We start from the raw sequence: 24,705 nt of genomic DNA on the forward strand, positions 1-24,705 counted from the left end.
AGAGAGAGAGAAAAAAAATAAAGGAAGAAAATTTCATAAATTTCAATGCTTTCAGAGCATTACATGTTTTCAGTACTTTTTTGTTTTTTGTTTGTTCCAAGAGATTTACATATAATTTAAAGTCATTTATAAAATGTGCAAGATTTGGTTTACATTGAGCCCACTTCTTTTTATGTATATGGAATTTTCCTAACAAAATAAACAAATGTATAATATGTTGTTCTTTACAATTCAAATTTTCTTTTTCTGTATAAAAAAGTACATCAAATATACAAATTTCTATCATACACTCCATTTTTCTGTTAATATAAAATTCCAAATCCTTCCAAAATAATCTTGAGTAAAGACAATGAAAAAAAAAAGATGCAAAATAGTTTCTTTTTCTTGACCACAAAAATCACAGGAATACGAAATATTAAGCTTAAATCTATTCAAAACATGCTTAGCAGGATAAATTCTATGAAGTATTTTGTAAGGCACTTCCTTAACTTTGTTATTGATACAAAACTTATTTGGCAGTTTCCATGCTTTAACCCAAGAGATATTACCGAATAAAGAAGACCAAAAAAATCTTGCTGCCGGTAAGGACACAGAACAAAGAGCATTCCTTATAATCTTATTGCTGCACTGTTGTTTTAAAACATCAACATTTTTGAGGGAGAGGGTCCTTGCTGCAGACTGTGGCACGATGACGTTATGGATTTTGATGACGTGGTGGATGTTTTGATTTTACACTGAGTACATTATTACTTAGTATTAAAGTATTACACTGAGATTTGTTTAATATAGCTTAGCTTTTAAAAATGGTCATAACCATGGATTTCGTAAATTACTTTTCTTTGTTTTTCCTCTTCTCCTACAGAAAACAATATATAAATTAAGCAATATACTCCTCACTATAATGTGCTCCTCATTTTAACATCTCCGCTGTACATAAATGCTATGGGGTGAATTATTTGTTTTTGTATATTGACATGTAGTGGTCAAACATACTTGGAAGTATACAAAAGTGAAATTAAAGTGAATCTGGAGCACTTTAAAAAATGATGCGATCAGCACACGGAAGACGGAACCGAATGGAGCACATCTGTTACTCTGAGCACAAGATGGAGTTGTGAAGCACAGAACTGCACTGAAAACAGTGTAATAATGCTTATACACAATACAGACAGGACAGAGCAGCTTGCATAGACTCTGAAGTGAACAGCTTGATTTATCTATTAATTTAAAGCTACTGAAAAATAAAACTGCATGTGTCTTGCGGAAGGACATTATTTTGGTTGTGCTTCGGCTCTGCTTCTCTGTATGGATGAATGTGATTCGAGGCACCGGTGTACACATGGATACAGGACATCTTATCAGAGCGAATGGACAAATAAACAAAGAAAGAAAAGAAAAAACAGATATCCGAAAACATGTCATCTGAGCAGGTAAGTGCCATATCTTATGCTGTTGTTTTGACTAATTGGAAACATTGATGTTTTGAAATAAATGACGTTACTAAAGTTAGGCAATGTTTGTTCACATTACACACAATGATTGCTGGTCTAATAAGGTCAAACGTTGTAAAGTTTTTATAACTGGAGGATATTCTGGCCAAATAGACCAAGATAGTAACTCATTTATAGATTGTCATTGTTACCAACCAGTGGTCAACATCATTTCAAGACTCACATGTCCTTGGCAAGCCTAAGACTAAAGGATTTATTTATGTAAATAAATAAAAGAAAAATACACACGTGTGCTAGCAAGTGAAAATTTCTGCACCGAATACAGTATTATTATTGTATTTTACTACACACACACACACACACACACACAGACATGATTACACAACTACACATAAACCATATCAATAAAATATCTTACCTGTTGAGTAAGAAAAAGCCATCTCTGGGTCGTTTTTAAGTCCTTTCAGATCTCTGTGTTTTCGCCACCTCTGAAAAGCCAAGCCGATGTTGATTCAGATTTTATTACAGACTCTGTCTTCTCTTTTTGCTTGTAGACTCTGCTCTGTTCAGGGTTTCTTTGTTTTTACAACCGGTGATTCCCCGGAGGTTTGCCATTTTTAATGATCCATAGTCAATTTTTCTCATTCGTTGTGACGACAAACTTTCAGCTTCATAATACTCCCACACCATACATGCACTACAGTAGCCGGACCTTATTTTCTCTGTGTACGGATATGACATGACACGCTCGAGCGAATGACTTATGTATGCAATTTTCCACTAAATCCATCCCGACAGCTCAAAAATATAAATCATTATTATAGGTTTATCAAAGTGTATTTGGGTAAAGACATGGTTTAGAAGATGGATTTTTGTTGCACTCTATCATTAATAACATTGTTTTTATTTTGTAAAAAAAAAAACATTTCAATAATGTAGCTTTAATTAAATAGTCATAGCCCTTTGCGTTGAAATAATCGCATAATGTCATTGTAACGGGTAAGGATGGGCAAGAAGGAGGAGGGAACCTGCAGAACAGTCAACATAACTTTAATGACATAAAAGAACTGAACAAAACATAAAACACATAGACGCCTCTGTCTCTCTCTCGAACTGGCACCCCGGCTCGTCTTTATCCCTCTCCTGGCTGATTAGGTGACTCAGTGCTGGCCGTGCACCCTCAGGGCCTGGCCACGCCCTCCTCCTCGTCACAGTCATACTGCAATTTTATTTTAATTAATTGTGCAGCGCTAATATATAAATGTGTGTGAGTGTGTGTGTGTGTGTGTGTGTGTGTGTGTGTGTGTGTGTGTGTGTGTGTTAAATGAATATATACTGTATTAATGACCGCTAAGTGCGCTACAGTAATAAAACAAAACATAAAAATTAGAGCCTGACCGATATGGGATTTTTGAGGCCGATACCGATTTTAGAGAGGGAAAATTCACCGATTACCGATATAGTGGCCGATATAGTTAATTTTTGAGCTGGAATGAAAACAGACCTTTTCTATGTGGATTGTGCACCGATTTTGCACCGATATGACCATGCAAAGGTACTCAGAAGGCTGCTTTCTTAAATATTTTTATCAAAGAATATTTGACATTATTATTATAATACATAGTCAACAAATTCTAAAAATGAATAAAAATACAGTAAATAGCTAAATAAACATCAGTACTGTTTAGTATCAGTCAAATGCTGACCATTAAAATAAAGAATAAATAAAAATAAAATAAATAGCTAAATAAACAACAGTATTAATGTTTAGTATTAGTCGATTGCTGACCATTAAAATAAAGAATAAATAAAAATAAAATAAATAGCTAAATAAACATCAGTATTACTGTTTAGTATCAGTCAAATGCTGTCAAGATACACAGCGGCAGCGATGTTACACCGTATTCTGCTATACAAGTTCAGGGGAAACTTTCAACAGTGGAAAACCAGACTTCTAAATATTGCATTTTGTAAATGCAATGACCGGAATTGTTCGGTTGAAGCGGGTACTAAACTGTGAATCCTGAACAAAACAGTTTGGTGAAAACATGTTTACACATTAGCTTCCACTCAGCTGACAACAATGAAAGTAGCTACGTGATTAGCTAGTTAGCTATTAGCTCGTTGTCACAGAGAGTAAAAGACGGACGTTGTTTATTTTACTTTCCAGCGTTGTGTCTCACCAAATAGGTAATAACATAGCATGAAATCAACACTCAAACACAATCCACCACTGCACCGTTGTCTGCTGAGCTGCAAAAAGATGCTCTGATGTTTACCTTTCAATCTGCTACATAACTGACTGCACTGGCAAACTATAGCTGGCTAACAGCAAACAGACATGAGTGACATGGTTGTCAGGGACAGGGTTAACGTTATATTAGTAATATTGAAAAGGGAAAATGATGGAGTAATTTTTATTAACTTTCCAGTATGTATTTCACAAACTAGTTAGCAACTTACCGTGAAGAAACACAGCTCAACTCCGCCCTGTCTGCAGAGCCACCGTCAGCTCAGAGTCAGCTCTGTAAACAATGGAGTCGGAGCGCGCTACGACAAACTATGCTATGACACCAATTCTAAAGCATTGTTTTCTGCATTATATGTTCTGAAAAAAAGTTTTCATATCGCTGCATATCGGTAAACATATACGCAGATACCGATATATCGGTGAAAGGCTAATATATCGGCCGACCGATATATCGATCGGGCACTAATAAAAATGTGAATATGCATGCGCATTAAAACATCCACTATGTCACTAAATATGTCATCGTGCTACAGTCTGCAGTGAGGAGTACTTGGAGAGAGGGGGAAAGCTTCCCCTTTTTCTTTAAGGTAAGGTACTGCACCTGTTATCATTCAACCCTGGTTGAACAGCCCCATTTTTACAAGGCATGTTGAATTATGATTGTTATAAGCTAAATGTACATGAATACATTAAAACTTGCTCATTCACCATTTTTTAAGTTTTATTAAAGCTGCATTATGGAACTTTGTGCTCTCTAGTGACATATGTGGTTTAAACTTAAGCTGTGTCTCGTTTGGAAGGCTGCGTGCTAGGTAGGACGCGTCCTTTGAAGGCTGCAGTAAACTGAGCATCCTCCTTTAAACAAAACTCATTTAAACGAGACGGCCTTCGTAGGACAAATGGAAACGGAATGTAACATGGTTGCTATGACAGCACGCCACTCTTTAACAAGCACTTTGAGTGAGAAGGGAACAAAGTCCCTCTGGAAGGGAATGTATGAGGTATATTTTAGGAGAGTTATAATGATGTAAAGAGAAAAGAAAATAGATTTTACAGGTGTACCTTTTGTCTAATACTTTATTTTAATTATGTATTAATATAATTATACATATTATATACTCTGCACCCATCTACTGAGGTACTTCAACTTGGGAATTAACATTACTTGCATTTGAACATCATATTTACGGGCAAATTGGCGTCATTTTTTTTAGACATTTCCGTTGCAGCAAAGAATTGTGGGTTGTGAATGCCCATGAAGGATACACTTCATGCATCCTCTGAATTCCCATGAAAGAAGGTCGCATTCGAAGGCTGCATTCGAAGTGTCCTACTTGCTTTTCTGAAACGAGACAGCCTCGATGACGTATGTGGCCGACAAATGTGACCTCCAGAGGACGCAGCCTTCCAAACGAGACACAGCCATAGTCATTTTGCCAGCCGGAACATGTGACGGACATGACGTAATGTAAAGATGAACAAAACAAGCCTGCAATTTCGCGCCATTTCCAACCTGACCACTCAAAATAAAAATAATATTTGTAGGCTTACCGTAGAGAATCGGAGTAAAGTAAGGACGTTTTGAACACTGCTTTATAATGTACTCAATGGCATTTTATAATTTTTTAACCAAAAAATCTTTTGAAGTGCAGCTTTAAAAAAAATAAATAATAATAATAATATATATATATATATATATATATATATATATATATATATATATATATATATATATATATATATATATATATGAAAAACAAAACTATTCTAGCATAATCTAATAGCAACTGAAATGCCTTTTATGCAGTGTAAATATAAAAGTTGCATTTTATTTATTTGGTACAAAACTGTTCACAAGTTGTAGTAAGTGAAGTGTTAAATTTTCAGTTTATTGCTCTGCTTAGCTATTTACTTAGTCTCAAAATAACATTTCACCAAACTATTACAAACTTTTATTCAATTTGGTTTATACTGGATGAAAACTGAATAAACAGTTCCACTTTGCTCAACAGCAGAGAGAATAACTGGTAAAATAACACCTTGGTTGGTGCACAAGGACACAAATCATGTGAATCACAAAAGTGAATTGCAGTACTTTTTAAAGAGAAAATATAAACAGCCAGAACACTAGTTTATGTTTTATGGTTTAGAACAGAGGAAGGTGCTCCAGAATATAAGCAACAACTCTTGTAATCCAAATGTAATCCAAAAACAGACATAAGATAAAAATGTTTTATTATTTAATTATATTTCTTGTTGTTGCACCACATTAACATACTTCATTGATTCTCAGGGGGAAATTCAGGCACTAAGTAGCAGCAATATCAAACATGAATAGCACAAGCACACCACCATCTACATAGTGCAATCAAATAAAACAGTGCGAGACAAAACATTGAGTGGCATATATGGGTATTTAATACGTATGGTAAACAAGATTTTTAACAACATTTTAAGACACCATTAATAAACAGAAAGAAAGACAGCTATTTTATGTGTTGCTTTGAATAGATGTTGTTTTGTTTAAAATGTTAGCATTCTAATTCTTCCCTGAGCATTTTGGATTATTATGTCTGCTCTGAACTGAATGCATAGTACAAAAAGGCTGTTATATGTGTTTCTACTTATTGTAGTCATAAAAATCAAATACAGTGTGTGACGAGGAGGAGGGCATCGCCGGGCCGTGAGGGTGCACGGCCGGTGCTGAATCAGCTGATCAGCAGGAGAGTGAGATAAAGGGGAGCCGGAGACGCCAGTTCGAGAGAGAGAGAGAGAGAGACACGCGGCCGTGTTGTGTGTGTCTGTGTTCATGTTTGTTCTATGTTGTTTTAAGTAGAGTTTTACCATTAAACTTTTTGTTTACTGTTCAGCCGGTTCCCGCCTCCTCCTTGCCCTTGGGGAGGAAAAATTGCCGTCGCTCCACTCACCTACTGTAATCTAGTGAGTGCACTGTTTGGCAACACACAAAGCTTGATGCTTTGACTCCTTTTGGTAATATTTTTGTCGGCGAAAAAAAAAAATACTAACTAACTGATCAAATTTTGTCTGAAACATAAATTACTCAAGATTATTGTCTTGTTCATAGTAGGGATGTGACGGTCTCATATTTTCATTTCACGATAATAGCTGAAGCATTTATAACGGTATATACGCTATTATCACAGTATTGTATTGAATTCCAAAATGGGTTGAAAGATAAATAAACTTTATTGTTGTTCTTAATTACAAGATTTAGTTACTTGTTTTGTACTATTAAATTAAAAGATCACAGAGAAAATAACTTTGCAAAGATCAAACAAGGTTCAAAGCGACATGGTGGCTTTCAGTCCAATGCTTCTATTTTTGCTTTAGGCCTATCTTATTTATTACGGTTCATTTTCATTGCAAATGAACAAGTAACAACAATGGTAACTTTTTGAGCGAAAAGTTTAACTGAAAAAGTAACATGAATTTTAGAGTTTCCTAATAATCTGGTATGTCTTCCTATTACTGAAAGAGAGAGAGTGTTGGGAATGTTGATTTATTGATGGAAATGCTACAGTGCATTCAGAAAAATCGAAACAGTTTGGTTAATATGTTATCTAGAAATGTTCACAGTATTTTGAAGTGCTCACGATAATAATATTGTGCATGTTAGTTATCACCGTATACCTTATTATTGAATATGGGCAAATGTCTAGTTTATAGAACTGTTGTATAAAATCAATATCAAACTACAGCCTTGTGCCTTCAGCTGTGCTAATATTCACTACAAACGCATACTTGCTCGTGTGAAACTGCTAAAAGAAATAGTTGACCCATAAATGAAAATTGCGTAATTATTTACGTGTGTCTCATTTGGAAGGCTGCGTCCTCCGGAGGTCGCATTTGTCGGCCGCATACTTCATTGAGGCTGTCTCATTTCAGTAAAGTGATTAGGACACTTTGAATGCAGCCTTCGAATGCAACCACCTTTCACGGGAATTCGGAGGATGCATGAGGTGTATCCTTCGTGGGCACTCACAACCCACAATTCTTTGCTTCAATGGAAAGTATAAAAAAAAAATTATGCCAATTTGCCCATAAATATGATGTTCAAATGCAAGGAATGTTAATTTCCAAGTTGAAGTACCTCAGTAGATGGGTGCAGAGTATATAATATGTATAATTATATTAATATATAATTAAAATAAAGTATTAGACAAAAAGTACACCTGTAAAATCTATTTTCTTTTCTCTTTACATCATTATATCTCTCCTAAAATGTACCTTATGCATTCCCTTCCAACTTTGTTCCCTTCTCACTGAAAGCACTCGCGCTTGTTAAAGAGTGGCGTGCTGTCATATCAACCATGTTACGTTCCGTTTCTGTTTGTCTTACGACGGCCGTCTCGTTTAAACGAGGCTTGTTTAAAGGAGGACACTCGGTATACTGCAGCCTTCAAAGGACGCGTCCTACCTAGCACGCAGCCTTCGAAACGAGACACAGCCATTGTGTCTCATGATGGATCGTGCAATATGAGAACCATTGAGGGTTGATGTTATCGACATAAGTGCCATATTTAATTCAAGCACTTTCCTTTATTAGTATGATTTGATTTGAGAGTCAGTAATGACTTACATTAATCGAATGGCTTCAGAAGACTTGGAATATAGTCATAGTGACTCACTTAGGGTGAGTAAATAATGACAGAATTTTCATTCTTTTTGGGGTGAACTAATCCTTTAATTCTGTTAGCACATTCCTTTAAGATTCGGTCAAGCTGTGGTGGTATGTGGCGTTGCATGTAGTAGCTTGAAGAAGGCCCTCTGGAAGGCAGTAGTGGAGTCGGTCCTCATATTGTTGGTGGAAATGTGTGCACAGTGCATCAGCAGCAGAGACAGGCCACCCACCGACTGCAACCTCTGACTGTGAACAAAGACACGGGAGAGTGCTAAGTGAACGGAGGTTTGTATGACAGAACAGTAAGTGTGCAAAACATGAATAAATTATCGCTCACCCTGTGACTGACAAATGAGCTCATTTAACCTTATTAAAACCCAAGTAGCTGTGAAGCCAATTAAATCACAGGGAAAGTGGAGTTAAGTAACAGAAGAATAGTTTCCACTAAGTTCTAATGATTAGTAATACATTTGTATTAATATTAACAATATAAACTAAATATAAATGCTAAAAGAGATGTTAAGCAGTATGACAGCCTCAGTCAACATTTACTTTCATAGCATCTTTTTTCAAAGTGAATGGTGACTGAGGCTAACATTCTCCCTAACATCTTCTTTTGTGTTCCACGGAAGAAAGAAAAGTTATAAGGGTTTGGAACGCATAAGGATGAGTATATGATGGCCAAATGTTCTATCTATTTTAACAATACACATGAAAAAAAAACTTGCTCTATAAAGCACCTAGAGCGCATTGGGAATTGGGAATTCCAAATTGGGGAGAAAAGGGTCACTTTCAAAATCTTTTGATCTGAAGGCGTATGCTTAAATGTTTGAAATTAGTTTTGTTGACAAAAATATAATTGTGCCAACTTATTAATTTATTTAATTACAAAACTAACATTTTATTAAAAAAAAAAAAAAATTTTTTTGAAATGGATGACTTGGACCGAATAATTAAGAAAAGCTGGGAACTCCTTCAATACTGTTTAAAAAGCATCCCAGGGTGATACCTCAAGAAGTTGGTTGAGAAAATGCCAAGAGTACATTTCTGCTAAATCTAGGCAAAGAGTGGCCACTTTGAAGATGCTAAAATATAACACAGTTTTGATTCATTTTGGATTTTGTTTAGTCACAACATAGTTCCATTTATGTTATTCCATAGTTTTGATAATTTTACTATTATTCTAAAATGTGAAAAAGAATAAAGAATAAGTAAGTGACCCTAAACTTTTGAACGGTAGTGTACATACACATATATATTCAGTATATAGATAGATAGATAGATTGTAAATTGTATGTAAAAATGAAATAATTAAATTATTTTAGTAAATGAGGGATGAGTCGAAATTAATTTTTATGGTAATCAATATTATGCTACAAATGCTGTTGACTGAGCTCAACTTGTATTGAACCCAGAACATTCCTTCAAATCTGATTGCTTAGAACATCATACCTTACCATAACAAGTCACAACATTTGAGGTATTTTTCATGTCCGCAGCAAACGTAGTGTTAAGAGTTATGCACCAAATTATCATCCTTAGTTTTAGGGGTTTTGAAAAATACCTAACCCTAAGTATGACCAATAGTGATAATACTGATTCAGTTAGAATAGAATAGAATAGAATAGAATAGAATAGAATAGAACAGAATCGTTACTGGGCTTAAAAACACATTGATTTTGCTACGTTTATGCCTCTTATCCACACTGGAAAGGCGTTTCCTTCCAACAGTGCTCTTCATTACCATATACTTTGAAAAATTATGACGTTAAAAAAATGAAAACTGAGGTCTTAAACAAAAAATGGATTAGTGTGAATGTGGCCTAAAAATGCACCTCAGGACCTGTGCATTCTGTTCTTGTCGACCAAAATGAACCCAGCAATCCAACTCCTACGCCTACGTCAGGGGAATCGTCCCCTGGAGGATTATGTGGAGGACTTCTGCGCTCTGGCCTGCCATTTGGACTTTAATGACATTTTCCGTTTTGGACTGAATGAGCCAATCTCTTCTCTGATGCCAGGCGGTCAGAGTACCCACAGCTTGGCTCAGTATATCGACCTTGCCCTGCAGATTATTGGTTCTACGTTCACTGTGGGGGAGGCGGATGCCGAGCCGGAGTTCCACATCATGGCCGCCGAGCCGGAGTTCCACGCCATGGCTGCCGAGCCGGAGTTCCACGCCATGGCCGCCGAGCCGGAGTTCCACGCTATGGCCGCCGAGCCGGAGTTCCACGCCATGGCCGCCGAGCCGGAGTTCCAAGTCATGGCCGCCGAGCCGGAGTTCCACAAACACCCCCCCCCCAGCTCCCTACAGAACTTTGGGATTATGCCATGTTTAATGTGTTGTTCATGTGTTGGGGCATCAGGAGCTGCCCCTAGTGGGGGGATATGTAATGTTTATTCTGTTCGTTCATTTTTTTCATGTCTTTTATTTTGAAAATCTAGTTCCTGTTTCATGTCATGTGGCCCCCTAGTCATGTGATTTTATGTTTCCCTCCATGTTCATGTGTCTTGTTTTCATTGGTTTATTGTCTAGTTATTTTGTTATCAGTTCTGTCTTTTCATTGGTTAACTTGTTTGTCTTGTTACCCTTGTCCATGTATTTAAGCCTCATGTTTGCCATTGTCCATGGTCAGGTATTGTTGAATGTAACTTTGGTTGTGTTTTCAAGTCTATGTCAAGTCAAATTAAAGTAAAATTCATGATTTTTGTTTACATTTGTAGTTAGGGTTTTTGGATTTCACTTTTGTTAATAAATTTGCACTTGAGATCTTTACTTCATTGCCAGTGCCAGCAACAATGTTACAGTTCTTTGCAAATGCCACAGAGGTTTGCTAAATAATTACACTGTCAAATGTGTAATCAAGCCACAACACTGTCCCTGAAAGCCAAAAGGTCGCTAAAAATAAAGCTTTGCTCACGTTCAAGTTATTTCCCCACTGACATGTCGTGATAGTTCTCATGGCTTTAAGTCATCTGTTGCTAGACTAATAACTATGCAGTTCTGATGAGTTCAGATTGCACATTTCAGTGGTGATAATTAGAGCTTGACCTGGGGGCTGAATCTTGAGCTGGCCTCTATCTCTGGCACTATCCCTGAGCTGCTGCTCCACTTCCTTCATCAGCTGGAAGAGCGGAGATAAAGCTACCAGTCTGGACCAGTCTTCCTCTGCAATGCAGACAGTAAAACAAATACAAAACATACAGAACATAGAAAAGGGATGAATCTATTTTCTGAAACAGTTTTGCGTTCCCTTACAATAAGTTTTCCTCCCTGTCCCCTTAGGGGCTCTGTTGGAAAGTCACATGGTCACATGATCACGTATTGTTGAATTAATTAAAACTAGATTGGTTGCTCAGGTGTTCTGAGTGTTTTTTATTGTTTTTGTTTTTTTAGCAAGTAGTTATGTGGTTGCTAGCGTGTTCCAAGTAGTGGCTACTGTAGGTACTGGCCCTAGTAAAAGGAGCCCAATGGTTTTAAAGAAACCCCCCCCCCCACCAGTTATTACTGGTTAAGCTAGTCAAAAAGCCAAAAATTTTGAGATATCATTTATGCCTGTAGCACAAAAGTGGGGGACGATTAAAGTGCTGAAGTTTAATACTTAGACATGGGATTTGTTCCAATATCCAACCCTTAGTATGAGCAATAGTAATAGTGATGCTTGCCTTGGCCTAGTATTTGGGTCACGTGACCACTGAGTGATTCTGATTAAAAAGCGTTGGATCACAAAGCCCTTTAAATTGGGTCATGATTTTTTTCTCAGTGCCAAAGCATTTTAATAAATAACTTTTCTGGTTCACTGTTCTCTTACCGCTCAAACTTGACCTTCAAGGTTAACAGAAACATAGTCTGCAACCAAAAAATTGGAAAATGCTGCCTTCGGAGGCTGTGTATGTTGGTAGGATGAAAATAAGGTGCTTTTCAAACTGTTCTGAGACCAGAGTTCCATTAGTTCAAAAACGCTGTCAGTTAAGCCATTAACCGATCAGGCAGAAAGGCAGCAAGCCAGCTGCCTACATTTTCAGATGCAGCCTAAGAGTTTTAAACACGTACTGTACTGGTTCCATTCAAAGCTATCCATTAAAGAGCCTTGAAAAGGAACTAACCTGCCAGTTCAGGGATACCAATGTGAATGGGCAACCCGGGTTCCTGGATATCTGTATGAAACAAGAGGGAACATCATGTCATAATCTGAAATTTGGATGCCAGTAAGATCTCTAACTGAAGACCATCTTACCCAGGCTGTGGCTCAGTTGAGTCTTTTCCTGGACTTTGTGTGAGTAAGATGGGTTTGACAGAAAAGGAGAAGGCACTGTGGCATTCTGTTCATTAGCAGACAGAGCCTTCATTTGATCTGAGTTGAGATGCCTGCGCAGCAGGGAACACAAACACAGTGGTGAAATTCTTCAGGCTGACTGACAACCAAAGTCTCACAGTTTTTCTCCCAGCATTCAGATATACCTTTAACTACAGACACCAATTCAGTCCACGCTCTGGAAATAGTCTCTTGGCCGAATGCCTGCTTCCCTGGCATATTTTGAGAAAGATTTTAAATAGCATTGAAGATAAAGGCATGATTAAAGGTATAGTCCAGCCAAAAGGAAAGTTCTGTCACCATGTACTCACTCTCATTCCAAACATGTATGACTTTCTTCACAAATACAGCAAAAGTGAATGGAGACTGAAGCCCAAAGTACACTTCTGTCAGACGCTAACACTAGGGGTCTGCATACAGGATCCGTGACGCAATTTTCAGCATCAGTAGAGGGCTCGACCACTGAATGCGTGCGGCCTGATTTTTTTTTAATTGCTCATATTCTGAATGCAAAGAATGCGCATGCGCCTGGAATTTTTTGCAATAATTAGTGGGTCCACAAGTTGACAACACTAAAACTGAGCCATTGCTGTCATGAAGAAGCACTAGAAGAAGATGTAATCGCACTAAACAACAGGAGACGTAGATGGAAACAACAACCGTAGATATGCACGTCAAGAGCGCATGTGTGAGGAGGTCAGGAGATACCTGCATTTGTATAACTCGAGTCTGAAGGAATATAAAGACATCTTTATGGGTCTAAACTCCTGAAGAAAAATAGTCCAGTATCTCATAGCAGTCGTAGTGTATGCGCACTCAGTCAAATGAAGTTTACTTTGAAAGGCTAGCGTTTGACTGCATGCAGGAGCTAACACACTGTCTACACAGGACGCCAGCGATGTTGCGATGCATTGCAACACCTTAAGGCTGTCTACACTGGATGCTTTAATGTGAAAGTTCTAAACTGTTTATTTGACTTATTGGCTCGAGTAGCGCCAGCGCGTGCAGAGCAAAATAGAATGGGGCATCCCTTTACTGTCGGCATGACATGGCGGACACAAAAGACGCATTCAGTATAAACAGCATTATTGATTATAATGGGAAATATTTAATTATGTTGCATCGTTCTGTACGGCTTGCATCTGGTGTAGACAGGGTGTAAGAATTCACGTCAAAATGAATTATCCTATGGGCTTGAGACTAACATTCTTACATCTCCTTTTGTGTTCCAGAGAAGAATGAAAGTCATATGGGTTCTGAACAATATGCAAGTGAGTAGTAGAATTTTCTTTTTTTTTTTTTTCTGAACTAAGGCATTAATGTGAATATTGGACCAGAGCTTGGCTGTCGCTGGGTGCTGGTCGATTGACCAGGTGCTTTGCTTTCCACCAAGAGCTGAATGAGTCATTCAAGCCCAGGAAGGATTTTCTGCTAAGTCATAGCTATGACATTCAGAGGGTTTTTGACACCCCTGGGCTGCAGCACACCAAAATCTCTATACCAGAATGAGCCAGACACCAAAGACTAGAAAGGAGAAGAAAGGCATTTCAATACACTGTCAGAAAAAAGATCTCCAAATGATAAAAGAGATTTATTCTTTCCTAAGCTGCATATACTATATACTGAACACCTCCAAGGTAAACCAAGGGCATTACTATACAATTCTCGGTCATTGCCTGAGGTTCAGCACAAACATGTATAATGGATTGTATGTCTCGCCTCTAGCATGAGATACCTGCGCGGTGTCAGCACGCAGCTGGCAGACCTGACGAGCACAGTGGAAAGATGAAAGAGCTTTGCTTGTCTCTGCATTAATTGCTCCCACAGTTCCCTCTCTCTCAGTTTCCCATCCTGCAATAATCACAAGACACGTCCGTGTTATTCACTTCGGGCCACACTCCATCAAACCGGAAAATGGACAATGGAGTGCAAAGCCAGAATATTGGCAATCACACGAAAAGGACATGTAGCAGAGGAGTACATTAAGACTTCAATGTATTGATCAGTTCATTCAGCTGTTTAACGAAGTAGTAATGAGCTCAATTAACTGTTGTCAGCTTATATGTTTTTGTCGGAAGGTGTGAGTGTGTTATATGTTACAGTACAGTGCCAGTCAAAAAAATGGGCACACCACATTTCCACATTTTAGAATAATTGTAAAGTCATAAAAACTATGAAATAACACAAATGAAAGTATGGGGATTATGTGGTGACCAAAAATGTTGTATACCTTATATTTTAGCCTCTTCAAAGTAGCCACACTTTGCCTAGATTAACGCTCAGTGAATTCTCTCCACAAATTTCATGATGTGCATCCTGAAATACTTTTAAAATAAATTTTAAGGAGTTCCTAACTTCACTAACCGGTCCAACTCTTTAAAAAAAACAAAAAAAAAACATCTAAAATGTATATTTGTGTACAAAACTAATTTCAAAACTAATGTTTTGGATGTTGGTGTCCAGCATGGGATGCTGATTTCCCTACCAGGTTTTTTTACTAAAAATAACACTTCCCAGTGATTGATGCACAGAGCGCTAGATGGCGCTAGGAATTGTAATCAAGCTTGAAAACATTATCTCCAAGGAAACTGCTGATGTCAAGATTTATAGTGAAAAAGGAGTTGTATTTTTGTTTGTTCTCATCCAAAATCAATTGGATCGCTTCAGAAGGCATGGATTAAACCACTGCAGTCTTGTGGATTACTTTTATAATGCCTTTATATGATCTTTGGATCTTCAGAGTTCTGGCAACCATTCACTTGCATTGTATGGACCTACAGAGCTGAGATATTCTTCTAAAAATCTTAATTTGTGTTGTGCAGAAGAAAGTCTGGGTCTTACTCACCTGGGATGGCATGAGAGTGAGTAAATGATGAGAGAATTTCATTTTTGGGTGAACTATTATTTTAAGCAAGACTTCGTTGGTCAACTAGTTTGAAGATTCAGAAAGACCATTTATGCTGGTGAATAGCATTAATGAATCAGCCTAGACCTGCATATAAATGGATTCTGTTCTAAGTTGATCTTTGCAGCAGGAAAGCCTTTAGATTTTTGGGGATTTTAAGATCATGGCAAACATAAATTCATTCATATGTGTGTTCAAGCTTTTGACTGGTAGTGTATGTGAGGAAAGTGGGAATGTATGTTAAGAAAAGCAGACCAGATACTGCACTTCCTGTACTGACAGCTGATCCTGATCCCTCTGCAGTCTCTCCATGGACACATTCACTCAGTTCAGTACAGCCTTTAGCTTGGAGTTCCAGTAACACTGCTGTTCCCACTCCTCGTCCCCTTAACACACACAAAAACACACTGTTAGTAAGTTGTCAAAAGTAGTTTGTTACTTGTCTATGTCTATGTTTTATATATGAGGATCATGAGTGCTATTTAAAGCATAAATGTTTGTAGTGTTTGTGGGAGTGTGAATGTGAGGGCTGAACTCCTGTGAGTGCGAGTAACACTTGGACTGGTGGAAGCAGAGATAACTCTGTGTTCTGGAGAGCTTTTCTCTGGGCTTCACACTGGGCAGTTTCCTGAATCTCAGCAGCTGTCTCCCTTAGCTGCCTGTCTGTGTCTGTCCAGTCTATCTGGACACACACACCATACAGTCTCATTCAGATTGCAAGGATAGTGGAAACTCTTCCCCATCACACTGACAGAGAAATAAAATAGACACTTGGTCAAAACACATGCATGTTAACTAGGCAACTCACACAGTCAGACTCTTGTATGGTTGTGCAGAGATAGCGTTTAATGACTCCCATCATCTCCTCTTCCTTCAGTGTCTGCTCACACCAGTAATTGCCCCGAACACTGCTCGCCTTCTGGAGGGCTTCCACCTGAGGCAAGCAAACACATTTACACACATATATAACACCCCAAAGCCAAATGAGATTTTGTGCGGCTGTGATTTAGTTCAACTTTGCTTACCATTACTGTCTGAGTTTTCTCCTAATGTCAGTAACTGGGACACAGTTACAGGGACCACGGTCCACTTCCAAACATCCTGTTGGACCCCCACAACAGAAGCCAGCACACCTGTGACTGGGTCTACCATCTGGGCTCCAAAACATATGGGAACCAGCCCTGAGAGCAATAATATACTCTGGGTTAACACACGGAGATTCATCTAACAGGATTTGACATTCCCCATAAACTCTACCTTTACCAACTGCATCCTCCATGGTTCCTGGCAGGGGCACCATGCAGCCTGACACCCAGTCTAACTGAGCATCGAGAACTGAGATATGTAGGCCCGAGCCCCTGGGGTCAGGATTGTCCAACCCTGGTAGAGAAGGCAAGGACAGCTCAATGCCAGGCAGCTTGATCTCTCCTGTGTAAACAAAAGGATGGAGGCAAAAATCGGTTTTTAAACAAATTTATTATAATATTACAAAATTGACCAACTTTGCTTATGTAATTTTAATCAGACTACTTAAATTACTAATTGTAATACTCATTTGGTAAGTATTTAGTTAATGATATTAAAGGAATATTCCAGGTTCAATACAAGTTGAGCTCAATAGACAGCACTTCTGGCATAATTTTGATTACCACAAAATTAATTTCAACTTGTCCATCCTATTCTTTAAAAAAATACAAATCTGGGTTCCAGTGAGGCACTTACAATGGATGTAAATGGGGGCCAATCCATAAACGTTAAAACACTCACTTTCAAAAGTATAGCCACAAGATGTAGACAATATACATGATTTTAATGTAATAAAATTGCTTGCTAACATATTCTGTGTAAAGTTATAGCCAGTTTTACAACTTCGTTGCCATGACGATGTAATCTCAGTAAACCCTTAAACCCTAAAATGACTAAAAATGATGATTTAAACAACTTTAATTATTCTGTTTAAACTCGTGCATTATTTGAGCTGTAAAGTTCTTTTATAAAATTATTTATTTTATAATATTTCTGCTTTTAAACCCACCAAAAAATTTGTCACATCCACTTCCATTGTAAGTGCCTCATTGTAACCTCTATTTTTGCTCTTTTGTTTTTTTTTTTTTTAAGAAAAGAAGGGACAAGTCAAAATTATTTTTTTGTGGTAATCAACATTATGCCACAAACAAAACATTATGCTGTCCATTGAGCTTAACTTGTATTGAACCTGGAATATTCCTTTAATATTATGTGAAAAAAGGAAAATATTTAAGTATATCATCAAACATGTTTATAACACTTCATTTGAAGTTACGTAGACGCATTAACAGAAGGGACCAGCAGGGGGCACAAATGAAGCTGCAACAAAAAATTTTTACAGTGGTGCCATCTTTGATTTTTGGCAGGAATGAAAATGAGGCTGTGAGGGATAGGGATACTATCTCTTCAATTACATGCACTGTAGAAAGCTATCAAAAAGCTCCTAGATCACATCTAATTCTCCACAAATCATGTTGTCTGGAGTTTTATGACTACTGAAATTTCTTGGAAATTCAAAGACATCAATTTAGCACATTTACAAAGGATAACAGCATGGAAGGACACAAAAACTATTTTGGTGTGAATGACCCCTTAGTTGTATTACCTGTAAAATTATATGTTTGCTGCTCATGAGCGAGTGGCTCCAAGTGTTGAGGGAAAATAATCATGTTATATAAGTTAATGGCATTGTAGGAGACTTTCTTGGAGGGAAGCAATTGGCAAGCCATCAACAGGTATTTTGAGGTAGGCCTCCTTGCTTCTGCTTTTGGTGATGTTGATATATCATTGTTTGTAATGTATGCCCTTACAGTAACATTTGTGTGGATGCTGATGTAATAAATAAATATGCCAGTTTGTTGTATTAACATAAAATACAGCGTGCTGTGTACAGTGGTCCCCATCACATATTCATGTCATTAAATCCAGTATGGTGGGCCTTACAGGTGTGAACAACGCTGTGAAAATGTGTCCAACTGAATCAAAGTTTGCAATGCAAAAAAACTATCCTTCTTATGAAAATCAGAGAAGCATTACAGCGCTGCTTTTATCAAGTGGGAGACATCAGTACCTAGGGCATGCTGATGTCAAAATCCATCTCTGAGTTTCTGGGGAGAACTTGGGTATTCAGAGTAGCACCATATGTATTTTTGACAGGAATGAAAACAAGGCAGATTTAAAAGTGTATGAACTGACACTATTGAAGTAATGTGCTTCAACCCACACACACTACCACCATTATCAGCCACACACTGGCCCCACTCCTGCATAGATTCCAGGCGGTTCAGCAGCTGCAGCATATAATGCTGACTACACCTCCAGGCCTGCTCCAGCTCAGATGTTGCTGCTGAGAGTTTATCCAGGTCACATTGTGGATCTGCTGCTCCTGAGCTCCACTCCTCACTGCATCCTTGCAGGAGCTCTGCCACCCGCAAACATGCACCCAGAGCCTGGCTGACTTGCAGAGCCTGAAAACCCCCAGCATGAGGCACCACCTTTCCTCCCTGCATGCTGACTCCACCAACCCTCACCATCCATCTGCTCAAGGGCTCGATGAAGGACTCGCCCAGGAGGAGTCCCCCAACTGGAAGTATAGCCCATGAACAGACAGCGTCATCAATCAGCTCTTAAACAGTCTGTCTGAACCTGCTGAGGCAGTTTTCACCACAAATCATTGTCTCAATTAGAATTTTTTCTTGTTTTCAATAAAAAGTATCTAAACATCCATAAAACAAAATCAGTTTACATGAGAAGTTAAATTGCATTAAAGGAACTGGCTATTCTGGGTTCAATACAAGTTCAAACGACAGCATTTGTTATAATGTTGATTACCAAAAAAATATTTCAGCACATCTCTACTTTTCTCTTGAAAAAGCAAAAATCGAGGTTACAGTGAGGCACTTACAATGGAAATGAATGAAGAGCATTTCTGGAATGTTTAAAGGCAGAAATGTAAAGCTTATCATTTTATAAAAGCACGTACAATAATTCTGTTAAGTTTGTTTAAATAATAGTTTTTTATGGTTGTTACGAGGTTACGTAGTCATGGCAACAAAGTTGTACAATTGGATATAACTTTACTAGATAAGCATACTCAGATTAGCAATTTTATCACACTACAGTCATGTTAATATGCATATTGTTTACATCTTGTGGTTATACTTTTGAAACAGTGAGTATTTTTACTTTTACGGGTGGGCCCTATTCACTTCCTTTGTTAGTGCCTGACTGTAACCAAATTTTTGCTTATTTTAAAGCAAAGAAGAGACAAGTCAAAATAAATTTTGTGGTAATCAACATAATGCCACAAATGCTGTCGATTGAGCTTAATTTGTATTGAACCCAGAATAATCCTTTAAGACTTTTTTCAGAGAATATATATTTAATCACTTTTTCTTACTCCACTGGCAACTTGTCTTTTCTTGTTTTAAGCACAGATCTATCAGAATTTGGTGAGGTTTATACTTAAAACTAGAAACAGCTAACAATTTGCTTAAAAAATAAATACATTAATAATAGACATATTCAAGATGTATTCTCCTAAAAAATTATTATTATCTTAATCAATTGTGCTTCTCAATAATTTTATCTTGTTTTGAGGACATTTAAGGAAATTTACTCGAAAACGAGACAAAAATACTGCGTATGAAAATTACTTTTTGCAGTTTTCCTGGGTTAAAAAAAGAATGATAAAAAGAATAGCAATATTTGAAAACTGACTCCAAGCCAATGGCTGTGAAATGCATTAGCAGATTACTTACCTGTTTGGGGATCAAGATTGACCCCTGTGATGAGCACCAAGTTGCCTGTCCTTGGGACTGGCATTGGAGAGCCGATCTGAATAGGCTGTCGCAGGCATGAGAAGGGGCACGTGTTAATGCCACTTAGAAGATAAACCAGTCCTGTTTGTGGGTGGATGGTGACTGCCAGAATAGGGACCAACACCCCAGTGTCATAGTCACACATTGCTCCCCCGAGCTCCAGCCTTTGCCCTGCACGGAGTCCCCGAAGCTTGGAAGCTGTGTGGATTGCGTGACAAGATAAAGGGAAGGGGATAAAAGGCAGCAGGGGTGATTCCCATTTTCCCACCTCACCTAAGAAGAGAGAAAGGCTACTTAAAGACAGAAAGTTTTTAAAGGGTTAGCTCACCCAAAAATGAAAATCCTTTCATGATTTACTTACCTTTAAGCCATCCCAGATGTGTATGTATGACTTTCCTTCTTCAGCAGAACTGAACTGAAGATTTTTATAAGCAGATTTGTCCATACAGTGCATGTAAATTGGTGCCATCAGGCTGGTGGCTGTTTGACGGTCCAAAAGGCATATTTAGGCATCATAAAAGTAATGCACATGACTCCAGTCGATCAATTAATGTCTTCTGAAGCAAATTGATAGGTTTGTGTAAAAGATACATTGAAAATTAAAACTTTATTAACTTTAGAAAGACACTGGCCAAAAATGGCATCCATGGAAGCGTGGCGAGGTGAAAACCATTGCTAACCCAGAACAACATTAAGGCTAGTCTGAATTTTGCCAAAACACACCTTAATGATCCTAAAAGCTTTCAGGAGAATGTTCTGTAGACTGATGAGTTGAAAGTGGAACTGTAAGGAAGACGGGTCCCGTTACATCTGGCGTAAATCAAACACAAAATTCCACAAAAAGAACATCATACCTACGGTCAAGCATGGTGGTGATAGTATGATGGTGTGGGGATGCTTTGCTGCTTTAGGGCCAGGGCGACTTGCAATAATTGAGGGAAACATGAATTCTGCGCTCTATCAGAAAATCCTAAAGGGGAACGTCCTGTCATCTGTCCATGAGTTGAAGCTCAAGTGCAACTGGATTATACAGCAAGACAATGATCCAAAGCATTGGAGTAAGTCCACCTCTGAGTGGCTCACAAGAAGCAAAATTAAAGTTTTGGAGTGGCCTAGTCAAAGTCCTGACTTGAACCCAATTGAGATGCTTTGGCAGGAGCTTAAAAGGGAAGTTCATGCTCGAAAATCCTCAAATGTGGCTGAACTAAAGCAGTTCTGCAAAGAAAAGTGGGCCAAAATTCCACCACAGCATTGTGAAAGACTGATCTCCAGTTATCGGAAATGTTTGGTTGCAGTTGTTGCTGCTAAAGGTGGCACAACCAGCTATTAAGTTTAAGGGGGCAGTTAGTTTTTCACAGGGTGATATAGGTGTTGGATAACTTTTTTGCTTCAATAAAAATATATATATATATATATATATATATATATATATATATATATATATATATATATATATTTTTTTTTTTTTTTTTTTTTTTATTGAAGCAAAAAAGTTATATATATATATATATATATATATATATATATATATATATATATCTGAAAACTGTATACTGTGTTTACTCAGATTGCCTTTGTTTTATGATATACTATATCTTGTTGTGAGATTTAAAACAATTTAGTATGAAAAATACACAAAAACAGAATGGGGCAAATACTTTTCCACAGCACTGTACATGTAATACATGCATTGTATTGACAAACAAAGCTGAAAAGTGCTTATAAAAATCTTCACTTTGGTTCTGCAAAAGGAAAGTCAAACATATCTGGGATGGCTTAAAGGTAAGTATATCATGGGAGGATTTTGGGTGAATAAACCCTTTAAAGGGATTCAGTAGTTCACCCAAAAATGAAAATTGTGTCTTCATTAATTCACCCTCATGTTGTTCCAAACCCATATGACGTAGTTTCTTCCATGGAACACAAGAAGGAGATGTTAGGCAGAATGTCGCCTCAGTCACCATTCACTTTCATTGTATGGAAATAAGACATTCTGACTAACATCTTGTGTGTTCCTAAGAAAAGAGAGAGTAATACAGGTTTGGAACAACATGAGGGAGAGTAAATTAATTGTCAATTTTGAGTTAACTATCCCTTTAAATCCATTCTGCTGTTCAAAGACAAAGCGCTGTAACTACACATGACCAAAATCAGGATTTTTAGACTATGATTTGTCTTGTGACAGACTGATGTGGCTCAATTATGCTCAAATTCAGAGAAAATAGAGTGGAAAAATGCAGTTAACAACTAAAATTCATAAAAGTTTGCTATTTTTCCAGTTTTAGTGTTGGCATAGTTATTGTGTTTTGCCTATGTAGAGCAGTGTGTACTAGTGTATTTTGTGCTGGTAAAAAACTTTTGCATGCATGACTCACCTACACAAGCATCCGTTGTAAAGACAAGGGTAGAGGTAGCAGGATCAAAGCCCACATTCCCCGCCACAGGCAGTAGTTTGCCAGTCTGGGGGTGCAGGAAGAAGTCAGGGGACACTGGCATGCTATGCCCGCTGGGCAGTAACATATGAGCACTAGGGATGGGTTGAATGAGGCCTGTAAGGGGGTCTAAATGCACAGCTTCACAAGCCCTAACAGACCCATCTAGAGCTGCAGAAGTATAAAGAGTGAAATCTTTTTGTGTTTTCCTTAGACTTTAATCAATCAGCCATGCCACAGACTTGCCAAGATGAGCTTCAGAAGAGATGTGTCTGGATTTGACCAGCAGATATGTGTGTAATGTTGTAAAATAGCACCACCTAGTGGTGAAGCTGTACTTTTCAAATCTTACCAGGAAGAACTATATAGCTCTGGAACAAATTAAGTGACCACTGCAAAATTATCAGATTCTCTGGATTTACTATTTATAGGTATGTGTTTGAGTAAAATTCAACATTCCCCCCGTTTCAACATTTTAGTTTTATTCTACAAATTACTGACAACATTTCTCCCAAATTCCAAATAAATATATTGTCATTTAGAGCATTTATTTGCAGAAAATGACAACTGGTCAAAATAACAAAAAAGATGCACTGTTTTCAGACCTCGAATAATGCAAAGAAAACAAGTTCATATACATTTTTAAACAACACAATTCTATTGTTTTAACGACGAAGACAAATCACAGCCAGGTCAATCAAAGTGTGGATGGAGGACCACCAGATCAACCCTGTCATGGCCAGCCCAATCTTCAGACCTGAACCCCATTGAAAACCTCTGATCAAGAGGAAGATGGATGGCCACAAGCCATCAAACAAAGCCGAGCTGCTTGAATTTTTGTGCCATGAGTGGCATAAAGTCACCCAACAGCAATGTGAAAGACTGGTGGAGAGCATGCCAAGACGCATGAAAGCTGTGATTGAAAATCAGGGTTATTCCACCAAATATTGATTTCTGAGCTCTTCCTAAGTTAAAATATTAGTATTGTGTTGTTTAAAAATGAATATGAACTTGTTTTCTTTGCATTATTTGAGGTCTGAAAACACTGCATCTTTTTTGTTATTTTGACCAGTTGTAATTTTCTGCAAATAAATGCTCTAAATGACAATATTCGTATTTGTAATTTGGGAGAAATGTTGTCAGTACTTTATAGAATAAAACAAAAATGTTTTAAATAGTATATAAATAGTAAATACAGAGAAACTGATGATTTTGCAGTGGTCTCTAATTTTTTCCAGAGCTGCATAATTCCACTAGGGGGTTGTTATTGAACAGTAATGAAGACTGAAAACATCAGTTAAAGCCTGTTATTATTGTATGTATACATGTATGTGTCCTTTAAACACTTTCTGAATACATAAGAAATTAATTTTTGGCCAGATTTACAGTGTTTATATCTATAAATTCCCTGAGCAGGGTCTCACCGATTATGTCTTTACTACTGAGGGCTGAACCAATAGCAGGGCATAATAGCTGTGCTCCAGTGCCCTATTTAAGCACAACACTTGCCCCTTGATTCTGGCTCTCCACTTATACCATGTCAGTCATCTCATCAGCCAGTACAGCCTCTCGCTCCAGAACACTGCAAGTATATAGGTTAAAAATCATTAGTCTAGCATTGACACAGATATAGCAGGCCTCTTATAAACTTAATGACCCAAGCAGGCCATCTGTGTCAGTCCAGAAGAGTGATGATAAATGGATCAACATAGCATTCATAATTAATTCATTCATTCATTCATTCATTAATAATAAAGGACTACTGGTAGGTAAATACTGCTTTTAACAAAATGTTTATTCACTGTTGTGGTGGAGAAAGAACCTTCTCAAAAATTGACAATGGTAACCATAGTTTCTGCAA

The sequence above is a fragment of the Myxocyprinus asiaticus genome, chromosome 39 (assembly GCF_019703515.2).
Source record: "Myxocyprinus asiaticus isolate MX2 ecotype Aquarium Trade chromosome 39, UBuf_Myxa_2, whole genome shotgun sequence".
Taxonomy (NCBI): domain Eukaryota; kingdom Metazoa; phylum Chordata; class Actinopteri; order Cypriniformes; family Catostomidae; genus Myxocyprinus; species Myxocyprinus asiaticus.